General features: G+C 48.4%; 1 protein-coding gene across 2 annotated transcripts in view; it reads left to right on the top strand.

Moving 5' to 3' along the window:
* Positions 1-13,937, top strand: part of PLEKHF2 (pleckstrin homology and FYVE domain containing 2) — a 105,232-nt gene extending 91,295 nt beyond the window's left edge. For both annotated transcript variants that reach the window (XR_009595092.1, XR_009595093.1), the window contains 2 exons: positions 6,886-7,155; positions 10,559-13,937. The gene's annotated coding sequence lies outside the window, so the exon portion shown is untranslated. The remainder of the gene's footprint in view (positions 1-6,885; positions 7,156-10,558) is intronic.
* The last annotated feature ends 727 nt before the right edge of the window (positions 13,938-14,664 follow it).

The raw sequence follows: 14,664 nt of genomic DNA, 5'->3' as shown, positions 1-14,664 counted from the left end.
GTCAGAGCATCACCGGGGTTTGTGGGGGGTGGTGGTCATGTTAAGGCTGAGACCACAGGGCTTTGGGAGGATTTGGGTTTTCCTCTGAGGTGGGAGGATGAGGTTTCAGCAGAGCACTGCCTGGTGGATGATTTACTTAGGCTACTGTGTTAAGACTGGGCTGAAGGGTAGAAACAGGAGGATCGGTTGGGAGGCTGTGGCAATAACCTAGGCAAGAGATAGTGGTGGCTGAGTCTGGGCTGGGGACACTGGAGGTGATGAGAAGTGGTTAGAATCTTCCTGGGAGTTGAGGGTCGTGCCATCAGAATGATAATGCTTGGGTCCACCGGCTGGATAATCCAGACTCTGGGTACCGATCCTTGTCTTGGATCGTGTCTTCAGATTGCCCAGTCTTGGTAGACTAGAGGTTTTGCTTTCCCCTGAAACAAACTGATATTCTCTGAGTCAGTCATTATGGAAAGATGCTAATATGGGGCAGGATTGGAGGCAGGTTTGGACTGGGGCTAGGGTGTCCATGGGGCTTGCCTCTGCAGGTGTGGGGGTGCTCGGGACATTCCTGGTGACGGTGGGGTGATGGTAGTGGTGGTGGTGGGGCTGAGTTAGCCCTGCTCTAGTCGGGGCCTGACCTGCTGTGGGTTTTGTTGGTTTTCATCTTTACCTGCTTGTGGAACATGTATTCTTTCAACGCAGACATCGATGCCGTTGCCAGAGGGCCTTGGCCCCAGTGGGTCAGAGCTGGAGCCGTGATTCTTGGGTGGGCATCGGGACCCAGGCATGGGTCTGAGTCTGGGTGGTCGCTGGTGGGCAGGAACAAGGAGGGGAGAGCCGTGGAAACCGCGGGGCCGCAGAGGTCTAGCTCAAGAAGTGAGTTGGCGTGAGTGAGCAAGCTCAAGCGTTCCTGGACTGTGTCTGAGAGGAGCTGGAATCCCCCAGGAGGCGGGGAGACGCAGGCCAAGGAGGCCGTTCTGGTGACTCACTGTCACGCTCCTTTTCACTCCACACTCCTGCTGCCTGGGAAGTGTGCCTTCTAGTCAGCTGACTCCTGGGTCTCCCCAGGCCAGCCTGCTCTCCGGTACCCACACCTCTGGGCACCCTGGCTTCTGGCATCTGAGCTCTCAGACCCGGCATGTCCTCCCTTGCTACCCGCTCTCCCTCCTGTTCTCAGTCTCTGGGGCGATGACCCCCTACCCCCCAGCCAGCCGCCCCGCCAGAGCCTGCAGGGCAGCCCAGTTCCCGCCACACCCAATTAATTATAGACCCCTAGTGTCACCTTCTGAACACCACTCGACCCCCGTGCCTTTCTTTCTGCCCTCGCAGCAGCCCTGGCCACAGCTCTGGGGGGGCCCTGACAGGTCTCTCTCCCGGTCATGTCCTCCTCACCCCGGGGTCCCCCGAGTTCCTGCGGAGTCAGGTCTCCATCCTGCTCTCCCTGGGTCTGTGGCTGCCCCTCACCCTGGGGACTGCAGGGCACACGAGGCCTGGCCACCTGTCCAGCCTCTCTGAGCACTGCGGGGGTGGGGAGGGTGGAGTCTGTGCCCAGCATCATCTTCTCCTTGGGCTATGCCCAGCGTCTAAACAAGGAGGAATTTCCGCCTCCCTGTAGCCCTTGTAGCTCAGTAGGTAAAGAATCCACCTGCAGCACAGGACACTCGGGTTCGATTCCTGGGTTGGGAAGATCGCCTGGAGGAGGGCGTGGCAACCCACTCCAGTGTTCTTGCCTGGAGAATCCCATGGACAGAGGAGCCTGGTGGGCTACAGTCCATGGGGTTGCAAGGAGTTGGACATGACTGAGCGACTACACTTTCACTTAAGGGAACCGTAAGGAAGGAAGAAGCAGTCCCCACCCTTCCCGCTGCCACCCTGCCAACCCTGTTCTCCTGGGGCTGGAGGGGGCTCTTTGTGACCCAGGAGGAAGAACCTGACACCCTCAGCTGGGTGTCTCCCTATTTGTCCTGCAGAAACGTGTATTCAGTGCATTTGCCAGTGTTTATTGACTAGGTTGGGGGGTAAGCCTGTGGTTTTAGGTAGTAAGAATCCAGTTTGGGGGGAATCCTTAGAAGGCCCACTCCCTCTAGAGTACTATTTATTATTCCCCTAAGTGAAGTGAAAGTCTGACTCTTTCAGACTTTCTGAAAGAGTTGTGTCTGACTCTTTGCGACTCCACGGACTATAGCCCCCCAGACTCCTCTGTCCATGGGGATTCTCCAGGCAGGAATACTGGAGTGGGTTGCTGTTCCCTTCTCCAAATGATCTTCCCAGCCCAGGGATCGAACCCAGATCTCCCGCACCGAGGGCAGATTCTTGACCATCTGAAACACCAGGGATGCCCATTATTCCCCTAAAACCCTAGCCAAACCAGGGTCTTTCATACCTCCGTGCTTCAGCTTCTGCTCTTCCCCCCCTGAAATGGCTCATCCTTCTTTGCAAATTCCTCTCTTGTTCCCAGGCTCCCTCAGGCTCTGCATCAGTCATGGGGTCTCCCCATCCCGCTCCTGCCCTCCAGTGCTCCTTCCCCAGGCGCCGCCCCCGGCCCCCCCCCCGCCCCGCCCCGCCACCCCTCCAAGGGTGCCTTCTTCTAGTCTCCCAAGTACCTAATTCTACTGCAGTGTTTGTGCCTAATCCACTCCCTTGCTTCCTTTTCATTTTTGTATCCCTTGCTCCTGGCACAGAGTCTGGCCTACAGTATTTTGCTTGGTAAAAGTCTGCTGAAGGTAATTCAGTTCAACATAGTGTATTCCACGTATATGATGTTCTAAGCACTATAAGGCAAGCATTGGGATACAAGATGAATTGGGGACCCTTTAAAGGTGTGCAGTCTACTGGAAAAGGGCACACTCTTGCAATTAACTCATTTTCAAGTGATATGGTAAGTCTTACATTAAGTCTATGAAGAATGCAGCTCCTGGGTAGAGAAGTATTGGATCTGGAGTAAAGACTGGGTTTAAATCTGCCAACTGAAAACGGCCACATGCCATCTGCCTCTACAAAGATGAAGTCACTAGCCACTGTGTTCTCTGACTTTTAACACACCCTAAATGGCACCCCACTTCAGTACTCTTGCCTGGAAAATTTCGTGGATGGAGGAACCTGGTAGGCTACAGTCCATGGGATCACAAAGAGTCGGACACGACTGAGCAACTTCACAAGATGAGTTTAGGGTGGAGATGAGGAATGAGACGCTCTCTGCTTTGGGAAATACTGGCAGAACAGGCTTTCAGATAGATATTTTCAGAAGATTTTATGAACCCTAAAACTTGCATCTTCTCATATCTAGAGAAGCATTAAAATCATTCATAGAGACATCTGCTCCTCGTGACAGCAAGTTTCTGCCGAAATGTGTGCTTAATCGCATGTATACTCCCTTCACCAAAATCACGTATATACTGACCCCACCACTGCCTCTTTGGAGCAGTTCCTCTGAGATATTTGAGATGCTATCTCTCAGGCTGTAGTCCTCATTTTGCCCCAAATAAAACTTAACTCACAAATCTCACATGGTGCATAATATTTTCAATCAACAAATTCTAGCCCCATAACCCACTAGCCTCTGTTTTCATAGTTGTAAAATGGGAATAATAGTACCTGTCTCCATAGGTGAAGGATAAAATGAGACGATATAAGTCAAAACATCCTGCGTAGTTCCTGAGTTTCCCCAGGTGGCTCAGTGGTAAAGAATCTTCCTACTCATGTAGGAGACACAGGAGATGCGGGTTTGACCCCTGGGTTGGGAAAATCCCTTGGTGTAGGAAATGGCAAACCACTCCCATATTCTTGCCTGGAAATTTCCATGGACAGAAGAACCTGATGGGCTGCAGTCCATGGGGTTGCAGAGAGTCAGACGCCACTGAACATGTGTGTGCACACACACACAGTTACTGGGCACAGGATATACATCCAGTTAACATTTGTAGAATTGTCCCTGCTTCTAGAAGCTTTACTTTTGCCTGGGGCTGTTGTGCAGACTTTGCAGAGGGGTGACACTGGCAGTAGATTCAGAGAAGTGAAGAGTGAAAGTCGCTCAGTTGCGACCCCATGGACTATACAGTCCGTGGAATTCTCCAGGCCAGAATACTGGAGCGGGTAGCCGTTCCCTTCTCCAGGGGATCTTCCCAACCCAGGGATCGAAGCCAGGTCTCCCGCATTGCAGGTGGATTCTTTACCAGCTGAGCCATCAAGAGGGAGTCTGTAAACTGCATTTCTGGACAGAGGTCTTGGAGCTTGGGGTTGTGACCCAGGGATGCCGAGGCAAGCAGCTTCTCGAGGAGCTGCAGGAGCCAGGAGATCTGTGGGCATGTGTCCCCCGCCCGCCCCAGAACTGCTAAGCTGGGCCCAGGCCCAAAGGGCCCTGTTTTGTCCTAGGGAGTGGGAGCTTGCTGCAGAAGGACAGGCCCCGACAAGCCCTAGGTGCTGGGGCTTGCACCCTGCTGTTTCCTGGGAGCAGCTCACAGCCCTGCCGGCCCCTCCTCGTCCTCCCATCTCTTCAGGGAGACCCAGGGAATCTCAGCCCAGATTTCTAGAGTGACTGTCAGCTGGGAGTCAAGATGCTTCTTCCTTGGGGCTTTGGTTTAAGTGCAGCCCCTGAAGCAGAAAATTCCTGCTTCAAGTGGCAGATCTAGAGGTCAAGCAGCCTCCAGAGAAATCCTAGTCCTTGGAGTCCATCCTAAAGGAAATCAGTCCTGAATATTCATTGGAAGGACTGATGCTGAAGCTGAAACTCCAATACTTTGGCCACCTGATGAGAAGAACTGGCTCACTGGAAAAGACCCTGGTGCTGGGAACGATTGAAGGCAGGAGAAGGGGACGACAGAGGAGGAAATGGTTGGATGGCACCACTGACTCGATGGACATGACTTTGAGTAAACTCTGGGAGTTGGTGATGGACAGGGAGACCTTGTGTGCTGCAGTCCATGGGGTCACAAAGAGTCAGACATGACTGAGTGAGTGAACTGAACTGAACTAAGTTTATAATCTTGGGCCTGTGGTCTGACCTCTTTAAGCCTAGCTCCTTCCTCTATGAAATGGGGATAGCAATTCCAAGCCCCAGGGCTGCTACGAGGATTAAGTAAGGGAAGTTGTGCTTTCTTACTTTGTGCAATGAAGACTTTTGTACTTGGCATTAATTATGCAAGGTGCTGTGGGGAAGGTTACAAGAAGGACCTCGATACTCACTCAGATAATCACGATGGTGTGATCACTCATCTAGAGCCAGACATCCTGGAATGTGAAGTCAAGTGGGCCTTAGAAAGCATCACTACGAACAAGGCTAGTGGAGGTGATGGAATTCTAGTTGAGCTATTTCAAATCCTGAAAGATGACGCTGTGAAAGGGCTGCACTCAATATGCCAGCAGTGGAAAACTCAGCAGTGGCCACAGGACTGGAAAAGGTCAGTTTTCATTCCAATCTCAAAGAAAGGCAATGCAAAAGAATGCTCAAACTACCGCACAATTGCACTCATCTCACACGCTAGTAAAGTAGTACTCAAAATTCTCCAAGCCAGGCTTCAGCAATATGTGACCCAGGAACTTCCAGATGTTCAAGCTGGTTTTAGAAAAGGCAGAGGAACCAGATATCAAATTGCCAACATCCGCTGGATCATGGAAAAGCAAGAGAGTTCCAGAAAAACATTAATTTCTGCTTTATTGACTATGCCAAAGCCTTTGACTGTGTGGACCACAATAAACTGTGGAAAGATCTGAAAGAGATGGGAGCACCAGACCACCTGACCTGCCTCTTGAGAAATCTGTATGCAGGTCAGGAAACAACAGTTAGAACTGGACATGGAACAACAGACTGGTTCCAAATAGGAAAAGGGGTACGTCAAGGCTGTATATTGTCACCCTGCTTATTTAAGTTCTATGCAGAGAAACACTGGGCTGGAAGAAACACAAGCTGGAATCAAGATTGCTGGGAGAAATATCAATAACCTCAGATATGCAGATGACACCACCCTTATGGCAGAAAGTGAAGAGGAACACAAAAGCCTCTTGATGAAAGTGAAAGAGGAGAATGAAAAAGTTGGCTTAAAGCTCAACATTCAGAAAATGAAGATCATGGCATCTGGTCCCATCACTTCATGGGAAATAGATGGGGAAACAGTGTAAACAGTGTCAGACTTTATTTTTGGGGGCTCCAAAATCACTGCAAATGGTGATTGCAGTCATGAAATTAAAAGACGCTTACTCCTTGGAAGAAAAGTTATGACCAACCTAGACAGCATATTCAAAACCAGAGACATTACTTTGCCGACTAATGTCCGTCGAGTCAAGGCTTTGGTTTTTCCAGTGGTCGTGTATGGATGTGAGAGTTGGACTGTGAAGAAGGCTGAGTGCCAAAGAATTGATGCTTTTGAACTGTGGTGTTGGAGAAGACTCTTGAGAGTCCCTTGGACTGCAATGAGTTCCAACCAGTCCATTCTGAAGGAGATCAGCCCTGGGTGTTCTTTGGAAGGAATGATGCTAAAGCTGAAACTCCAGTACTTTGGCCACCTCATGCGAAGAGTTGTCTCATTGGAAAAGATTCTGATGGTGGGAGGGATTGAGGGCAGGAGGAGAAGGGGACGACAGAGGATGAGATGGCTGGATGGCATCACTGACTCAATGTGCGTGAATATGAGTGAACTCCGGGAGTTGATGATGGACAGGGAGGCCTGGCGTGCTGCCATTCATGGGGTCGCAGAGAGTTGGACACGACTGAGCGACTGAACTGACTGACTCACTCGGATCCAGTCAATCACAGGGTCCTAGAGTATCCACTGCTTCTCAAACTTTCCTGTTCAAGTCATCCAGGGATCTATAAAAGGCAGATTTTGATCCAGTGGGCCTGGGGTGGGAGCTGCGAACCTGCCTTTCTAACAAGCTCTTTGGTGATCCCACTCCATCCTCCAGGGCCAGGACAAGGCACATACCTTCACCTCTGCAGGGCCCTGGCCGCTCTCCTGATGTTCCTGACATTTCCAGCCTTCACCAGCTCCTTGCAGGCTGCTCACTGGTCAGATGAATCTTCCTGAAATAGAGGAGGAAATTTCTGATGTACAGCCAAGAACCATCACAGGAGCTGCTGCTTTCGTGGGAGAGAGGAGGAAGGGCATAGTCATCTCAAGAAAGGACGGCTTTTAAGTCAGCAAAATGTCCTAGAGGCTGCTTGGCATGTGGGAGGTGAGTCACCCAGGGCTTATTTGAAAGAAGACTGTGAGGGGGATGAGGCTTGGCAAGAAAGGAGGCTGCTCCAGAACACCACCTCCCTTGGGTGGGGGATGCTTGCTGTCAGGCTCCTCCCTGGACTCAGTTTCTCTGTTGCGAAGGGGCTTGGCAGGTGCCCGGAAGCCCTGGCTGATGGCAGTAAGCGCCTGCTTGGGAAGGAGACCAGATGAGGGGCCCAGAGCCTTCGCCTCTGCACCATCTCTGTGCAGCTCCAGTGTCTGTGGGGAGGAGGAGGAGGAGGGCGAAGCCATGGCTATACAGACATACAGATAGATCAAGTCCTGCTTGGAAGAGCCGGCAGCCGTCTCCACCATGAGCCTGGGAGATGGTCTAGACGAAAAGGGGAAATGGCAGAATCACTGAGGCCTGGTGAGGGGCCCTGGCATTGACGGCGGGGTGGATGCCACTGGGTTCGCTGAAGAGCCAAAGCAGACTCCAAGTTAGATCTGCTTTTGTTTTTTTTTTTTCTCGTTACTTTAATGTTTGCTTTTCGTTGCCTTTGTTATTATAATGGCCTCCCTCAGGGAACCCTGCCCATCTGCCTGCATGTTAAACTAAAGTGCCTTTGTTCAGCTCACAGGGAGACAATTTGAGCCTGCCCACCTGTGAATGGTTGCTGAAAAGAAGAAATTAATATTAATACCACCCCTCCCTGATGCTGGCCAAGCCAGGCAAAATTAACTGTCTTTTTTTTTTTTTTTTTTTACTTTACTTCCTTACCTCCTCCCTTTCTCTGTTCTGGCATCCAGACCCCAAAAGATGGTTTGTTTTGGGGCCACTAATCTGCCATCTTTTCAGTCTTCTGTCTTTCTGAATAAAGTCGCTATTCCCTGCCTCAGGCCTTGTCTCCCAATTTACTGGCCTGTCGAGTGGCAAGCAGAGCTATCTTGGGCTCAGTAACAACTCAGGTGGGAGGACTTCCTGGGTTTTCTGATAGTCATAGCATCAGCCAACAAGCAGCTCTGCGCTAGTTTCACATAGTTCTAATGTCAAGAAATATAAAGCTGAGATTACTGAATTGTGCTAAACTGGAGGAATGGTGCGCTGGCAGGATCTGGAGCTATGGGGTTTTGGCCACCAGGGGTTGCGTTAGGGGAGCCCTAAAGTCAGATGGGGAGGAGTGTCATTTTCAAGCTGATGAATGAGAAAATGCAAACAGTAATTTCTGCACATAAAGCACCTTCAAGAAGACATTGGGCCCCCTGTGAGCTTTATCCACATTTGCATAAAGTATTGCATAAAAGTGATTGGTGTGAGCCTTGCTGGTCTGTTAGCTAAATACAGATGTGTGTTTGCAGCTGTGGTTACCCTCGTTGGACTGTCAGGAGGAAACTGTATATTGTGCATTAACGAGCAACTGATTAAATAGAGGAAGCTGGCTGTCCGTTCGTGGTGGCTCTGATTCCACTTTGAGAGCATAGACCTGAGAGAAGGAAATGTTTTAAAACATGAGAGGGCCTGAAATTAAAAAAAAAACAAAAACCAACTCTCATAATATTCTTCTTTCATTTGTTTATTAATCTGCTTTCAGAAAGTGAGGCACCTTATAATTAAAAACACCTATGTAAACTGGACAGCTTTAAATATGTCAGAAACAGCAGCAACTAGAGAGGAAGTAGAGAGAAAGTTCTGCCCTGAACCTAAGGCAAATGGCATTCGGCACTAAATGCAGATCTGACGCTCTCCTGTCTTGCTTTCTTCACTTTCCTATAGAAGAGGCTCTGAAGAAGTTGCATTTCCCATGACTCTCATCAAATGAGTTATGAAGCTGTTACAGTGAAGAGCCGATGTTGACTCCACGTTGGATCTGTTTATTTGACTTCAAACTTTACTTTTCATTGCTTTTGTTGTTGTAATCATACATAGTGGCCCCTCAGAGAACCCTGCCTCTCTGCCTGACTGTTAAACTAATAATCTGACCCTGCCCACCTGTGAATGAATGATGGCAAGAAAAAAGAAACTAACACATCTCTCCCTGGAGGCTGGTCATTCCAGGAGATGTTTTGCAAGACTGATTGCCCTTTTTACTTTACTTCATCACTGTCTCTCCCTCTCTATTCTGCCTTTTTTACTTAACTTCCTCATCATTTCTCTTTCTGGTTCTATAAAAGAACCTGGCATCCAGACCCAAACAAGATGGTTGTTTTGAGACATTAGTCTGCCATCTTCTTGGTCAGCTGGCTGGCTGAATAAAGTCATATTCCTTGCCTCAGCACATTGTCTCCTATTTTACTGGCCTGTTGTGCAGCGAGCAGAGCAAGCTTGGACTTGGTAACAAAATATTTCCCCAGGAACTCAAAGCTGAAGCTTGGGCCAGCTTTCAGCAGCTTTCAGAGCCCAGAGAACACTCAGGACCATGTTTTTGGTCCTGTGGCCCCTGCTCTGCTGCCCTCTGCTCACTTTGGAAGGTTACTGCTCACTCCCCATGTTTGTCCTGGACCCAAGGCCTTGAGATAGTGTATGTCTGGGCCTCAGTTTACAGGGTTGGTGTCCAGTGGAGAGGCAGCCGTGTATGGTGAGGCTAGGTCCTGAGGACTGGCTCTCAGCTTGTATGCCCACCTGGCCAGATTTCCCTCTAAACACCCTTCTGAATTGGGGGTGTGGGACCAGTAGGGTCAGGAGAAGTCAAGAGTGGGAGAAACAGGAGCTGGAGAGTGGGCAGGGCCAGGAAGTGACCTGTTGAGAGTTGATCCTCACACTCACACAGCACTGGGTCTCCAATTACTGTGCTGGGTGACAGGACTGAACACAAGGAATAAACCACATGCGGAGCCTGGCACAGGGTCACGGCTTGGGTTAAAGGGGCAGGTCCACCCTATTGACTCCTTTCCTCGCTGGTCTCAGTCTCTCCCCACTCCTGCTTTCTGAGCTCAAGTCATATCCTAGATCTTTCAGTTCTGGGAAAGGGCTTCATGCTTTCCCGTATCTGGGCTTTCCCAAGACAAGTTTTCCCTCCCGTGAATATAAACCCACAACCTTCACGGGGTTGCTGCCCACTTCTGCAGGGGCAGACTCTCCATGGCACCTGCAGTTCCCCTTTGCACTATTCACTGCACTTGTAACTGCATGGATGGAGTGGATACTTCCCATTTTTATGCCCCAGCAGTCTGTTTTGTGTGCATGGCTATAGTAGGTACTCTCGTTTAATTTGGGGAGTACCACCTCTCCTTCACTCTGGACCTATGTGTTTTGGGAAAAACTGACCCTGGGCACTGAGAGTGGAACATGTGACCTAGACTAGACCAATCAGTATAGTCCATGCCTATGGGCTTCAGTGATTGGTTTAGGAATGGGCAGGTGATCCAGTTAAGCCAATCAAAGCTAAGGACACTCAACCTCTGGATATTTGGATTTGCAGGAAGCACGGATTCACTTCCACTAACCTGAATCAGTGATGATATGAACCTGAGTATTCCTGGACAACCATGAGTGAAAACTGAACCAACCCAGAGGGAAAAGAGCCAAGAGATATTTCCTAGTGACATTGCTGAAGCTTTGAATTGAGCGGTATCTAAAGTCAACTCTATGTTTTCGTATTTGGGTTGTTGTTCAGTTGCTAAGTCATGTCCGACTCTCTGCGACCCCATGTCCGACTCTCTGCGACCCCATGTCCTTCACTATCTCCTTGAGTTTTCTCAAACTCATGTCCATTGAGTCAGTGATGCCATCCAACCTTCTCATCCTCTGTTACCCTCTTCTTTCCTGCCCTCAACCTTCCCCAGCATCAGGGTCTTTTCCAGGAGTGGGCTCTTCACATCAGGTGGCCAAAATATTGGAGCTTCAGCTTCAGCATCAGTCCTTCTAATGAATATTCAGGATTGATTTCCTTTAGGATTGACTGGTTGGATCTCCTTGCAGTCCCAGGACTCTCAAGTGTCTTCTCCAACACCATAGTTTGAAAGTGTCAATTCTTTGGCTCTCAGCCTTCTTTATGGTTCAACTCTCACATCCATATATGACTACTGGAAAAACCATAACTTTGACTACACAAACCTTTTAAAATAGAGACACTTTGTGTTGGATATTTTGTCAGTTGCAAGTGACATCTTCTAAATAATAGCCTTGGTTTAAGTTGTCTTCCTTTTGCAGTGAGCATAGGCATTATATCTGTGTCCTGGGCCTGGCTTAGGGCCTGGTCCATGAGAGTGGTTAACAAATGAATCAACCAATGAAGAGATGGGTCTCAAGAGCTCCCCTAATCTCACCCTTTCTTCCTTTCAGACCTAGAAATGAGGCAATGGTTGTAGTTCTTTCTGGGTGATGAACTTGTTACCGAGTCCCACTGGAACCAATTTTCTTTAGAGCTGAGAACTTCATTTACAAGAAAGCAGCCACAAGTCATGACTAAAGGGTTGCTGGGAAAGACCTGTTGCTCAGATTTTCAGAGTGTCTATAGTTTTACTATTAGCAGGATTTCTTTGGCTTACAGTTCTGAGACCTCTTAGGAGTTCTTTGTAAATATATATCTGCTTATATGAGTATAAAGTATCTGAAAAGATACACAAGAAGCTAAAAAAAACAGTTACCTGCAGAGAGTTGAGATGAGAATTGGCACAATGGAAGGCAGGTGGGTATAGGAATAATAATTTTTATATTGTTTAAATTTTGGGCCATTTGAATGTGTTACCTTAAAAAAATTAGGTTAGAGAATATCCATGAGAGTGCAGAACCACTAGAAGCCATTGTCAGCACTTAACAGCTGGGGAGGGGGTCATATATTTATCAGCTCCTTTTGCAACTGGGGGAGCTGGTTTCATTGGGGGAGTCGCTGATAGATTAGGCAGGAGTGTTTTGCCCTGATTGAGGAAGGGGAGATACAGGGACAAAGAATTCAGGGGACGCTGTGGTTGTGTCACACATCTGACAAGGTGAAGGGGAGGAGAATTAGGCAGGTCAAGGGAGGGGTAAGACATTAAAAACCCTCCTTCCCAGGGGCCTATCTGTCCCTGGATGGACTTGATGTTTTCCAAGACTCCTCTTGGTGGCTCAGATGGTAAAGAATCCACCTGCAATGCAGGAGACCTGGGTTCAATCCCTGGGTTGGGACGATCCCCTGGAGGAGGGCATGGCAACCCACTCCAGTATTCTTGCATGGAGAATCCCCATGGACAGAGGTGCCTGGTGGGCTACAGTCCATGGTGTTGCAAAAGAGTCGGACATGACTGAGCAACTACGCACACAGCACACAAGACTCCTCTTATTTAAAAAAAGTTCCGGACACCCCTCTTCTGTGTATATGCAGGCACAACCCTTCAACTTTCCAAGCCTGTTTGTTGACTCATCTATAAAACAAAAGGGCCGGGTTAATGATCTAGTCCCAAGTCCTTTCCAGTTTGGATGCTCTTTTACTAAGATGATGATGTCTTCTCTCCCTGAAACCCCTGTTCAGAAAAGACCCAGGGAACAATTTATGTACCTTCAGGACATGCCAAGCTTAGACCCTGAAGAGAGCTCGGCTGTTAGGGCGCCTAACAAGAGCAGTCACAGTTCCTTCCTGTGTTTAAATGTTGCTCAGTGGAGTTAAGTGGACGAGCAGGGGGTGTATCAGTTGACTGTGTAGCTGATGTGCTTCCTGCCCCATTTGCCTGGCACCCTGGGGGCTCCTTTGTGGCCCTCCTGATGCAGTGTGTCCCCACTGGCCAGTGGGCTTCTGCAGAGCTGAAAACCTGTGCCAGTGACTGTGACCTTGGAAAGGCTGCTGGCTGTCACCTCTGAGAGAACCCCTGTGAGAATGGGAAGACCCTCATCTTTGGAGCACAGTGGTAGCAATTGTTGTGGTCATCAGTGGTCAGGGGGCAGCAAGTTGGGGAGGGGGGTGGGCGATGGGCAGCATTTGGTGATGACTGGAAGAACTCCGACCTGGTGTGGGGTGATGGTGGAGCACCCAGGCTGGTCTGTGGGGCTGGAGGAGGGGTGTCCCTCAGGAACAGGCTCTCCTGCGGGGCAGGAAGACAGGTGGCCCAGTGGGAATGTTCACAAGGGCTCAGCTTTAGATTTTGATATTACAGCAAATGAGTCAGTCAATTCAGGGACCGAGTTAGAGTGACAGAACTGAAAGCTGCTTGTCACATCACATAAAACGGGCAGCTCCTGGCATCCAGCCCTTATGGCAAGAACAGCAGCAGCTGCTCACGGAGGGGCGAAGAGAGTGGGCGTAGAGATGCTACTCAAGCCCTATAGACCCTACTGCCTATAATGAACTGTAAAAGAAAAAAATATAGATATACAGTTTATATACTACCTATATGTCATTTTTAATTTTGATTGGAGTATAGTTTACACTCCAGTAAACTATATAACTGGGAGATATATATATATATATATATATGTATAGTTATATATATATAATTGTAAACTAATTGGGAGTTTACAATGTTGTGTTTTCATTGTACAGTGAAATGACTCAGCCATACGTATACATGTGTTCCCTCCCTTTTGGATCTCCTTTCCCTTTGGGTCACTCAGTGTATTAAATAGAGCTCCCTGTGCCACAGAGCAGTCCCCCTTCGTTGCCTATTTCCTACATAGCAGCAGCGGTGTACATGTGTCAATCCCAGTCTCCCAGCTCCCCCCATCCGCTCCCTTCCTCCTTGGTATCTATATATTTGTTCTCTACATCTGTGTCTTTTTCTGCTTTGCAAATATATGTCATTAAATTCTGTGATTACATGGCTTGGGCTTTTGTGATCAGTAATTTGTTCTATGTAATAATTAAAACAATATCAGTATTTCTGTGACTTTGTTTTGGGCCTTCATTTTCTCGCCGGGAGTCACAGTGTATGGAGGAGGGCCAGCCTCATCCTCCTGGAGACCCCCTGGGTGATGGGCTCGTGGTTGCCCAGGCAGCCAACAGGGAACTGGAACAGCAGCTGAAGGGCTGACTCAGCTGGCTTCTGGCATCCTGAGCACAGGGCTCTGCCCTCCGTCTCTGCTGCAGGCCTAAATGAGTTTAGGCTTTGAAGTTAACCAAATTTGGCTTGAAATATCAATTTAACATTCAGCTGAAGTGGGCAATTTTCTGGAGAAAAATAATTATTAAATTTAATGCAAAAAGTAATAAAAATGTGTATGAACCACGATTTTAGCCTATTCTGTATACTTTCCTGTATATTTGAAATATTTCATCATTAAATATATTTTAAAATGCTAATAATGATAAACAAATACAGACTCTTCATCCCATTCCTTTAGGGAAGAAACTAGTCACTCTCATCCATAGTTCACACCACTACATAAATTGATGCAATATTGTGAAAGGGTAATTTGACAGTATCATCAAAATTTAAAATGTGCTAATTTGATCAAGCAATCCTTTTTTTATTTTCTTAAAGCCACCACCATTTAATCTCACAATTTTGTGGGCCATGAATTCAGACAGGGCTTGCCTAGGCAAATCATTTGTTCTACATCAACTGTGGTCATTTGCTAGTATTTAGAAGGCAGAGGGGCTTATTAGGATGGTTT

Source organism: Ovis aries, chromosome 9 (assembly GCF_016772045.2).
Source record: "Ovis aries strain OAR_USU_Benz2616 breed Rambouillet chromosome 9, ARS-UI_Ramb_v3.0, whole genome shotgun sequence".
NCBI classification, from domain to species: domain Eukaryota; kingdom Metazoa; phylum Chordata; class Mammalia; order Artiodactyla; family Bovidae; genus Ovis; species Ovis aries.
The sequence above is the reverse complement of the archived record's forward strand: the minus strand, read 5'-3'. Positions and strand labels throughout refer to the sequence as shown.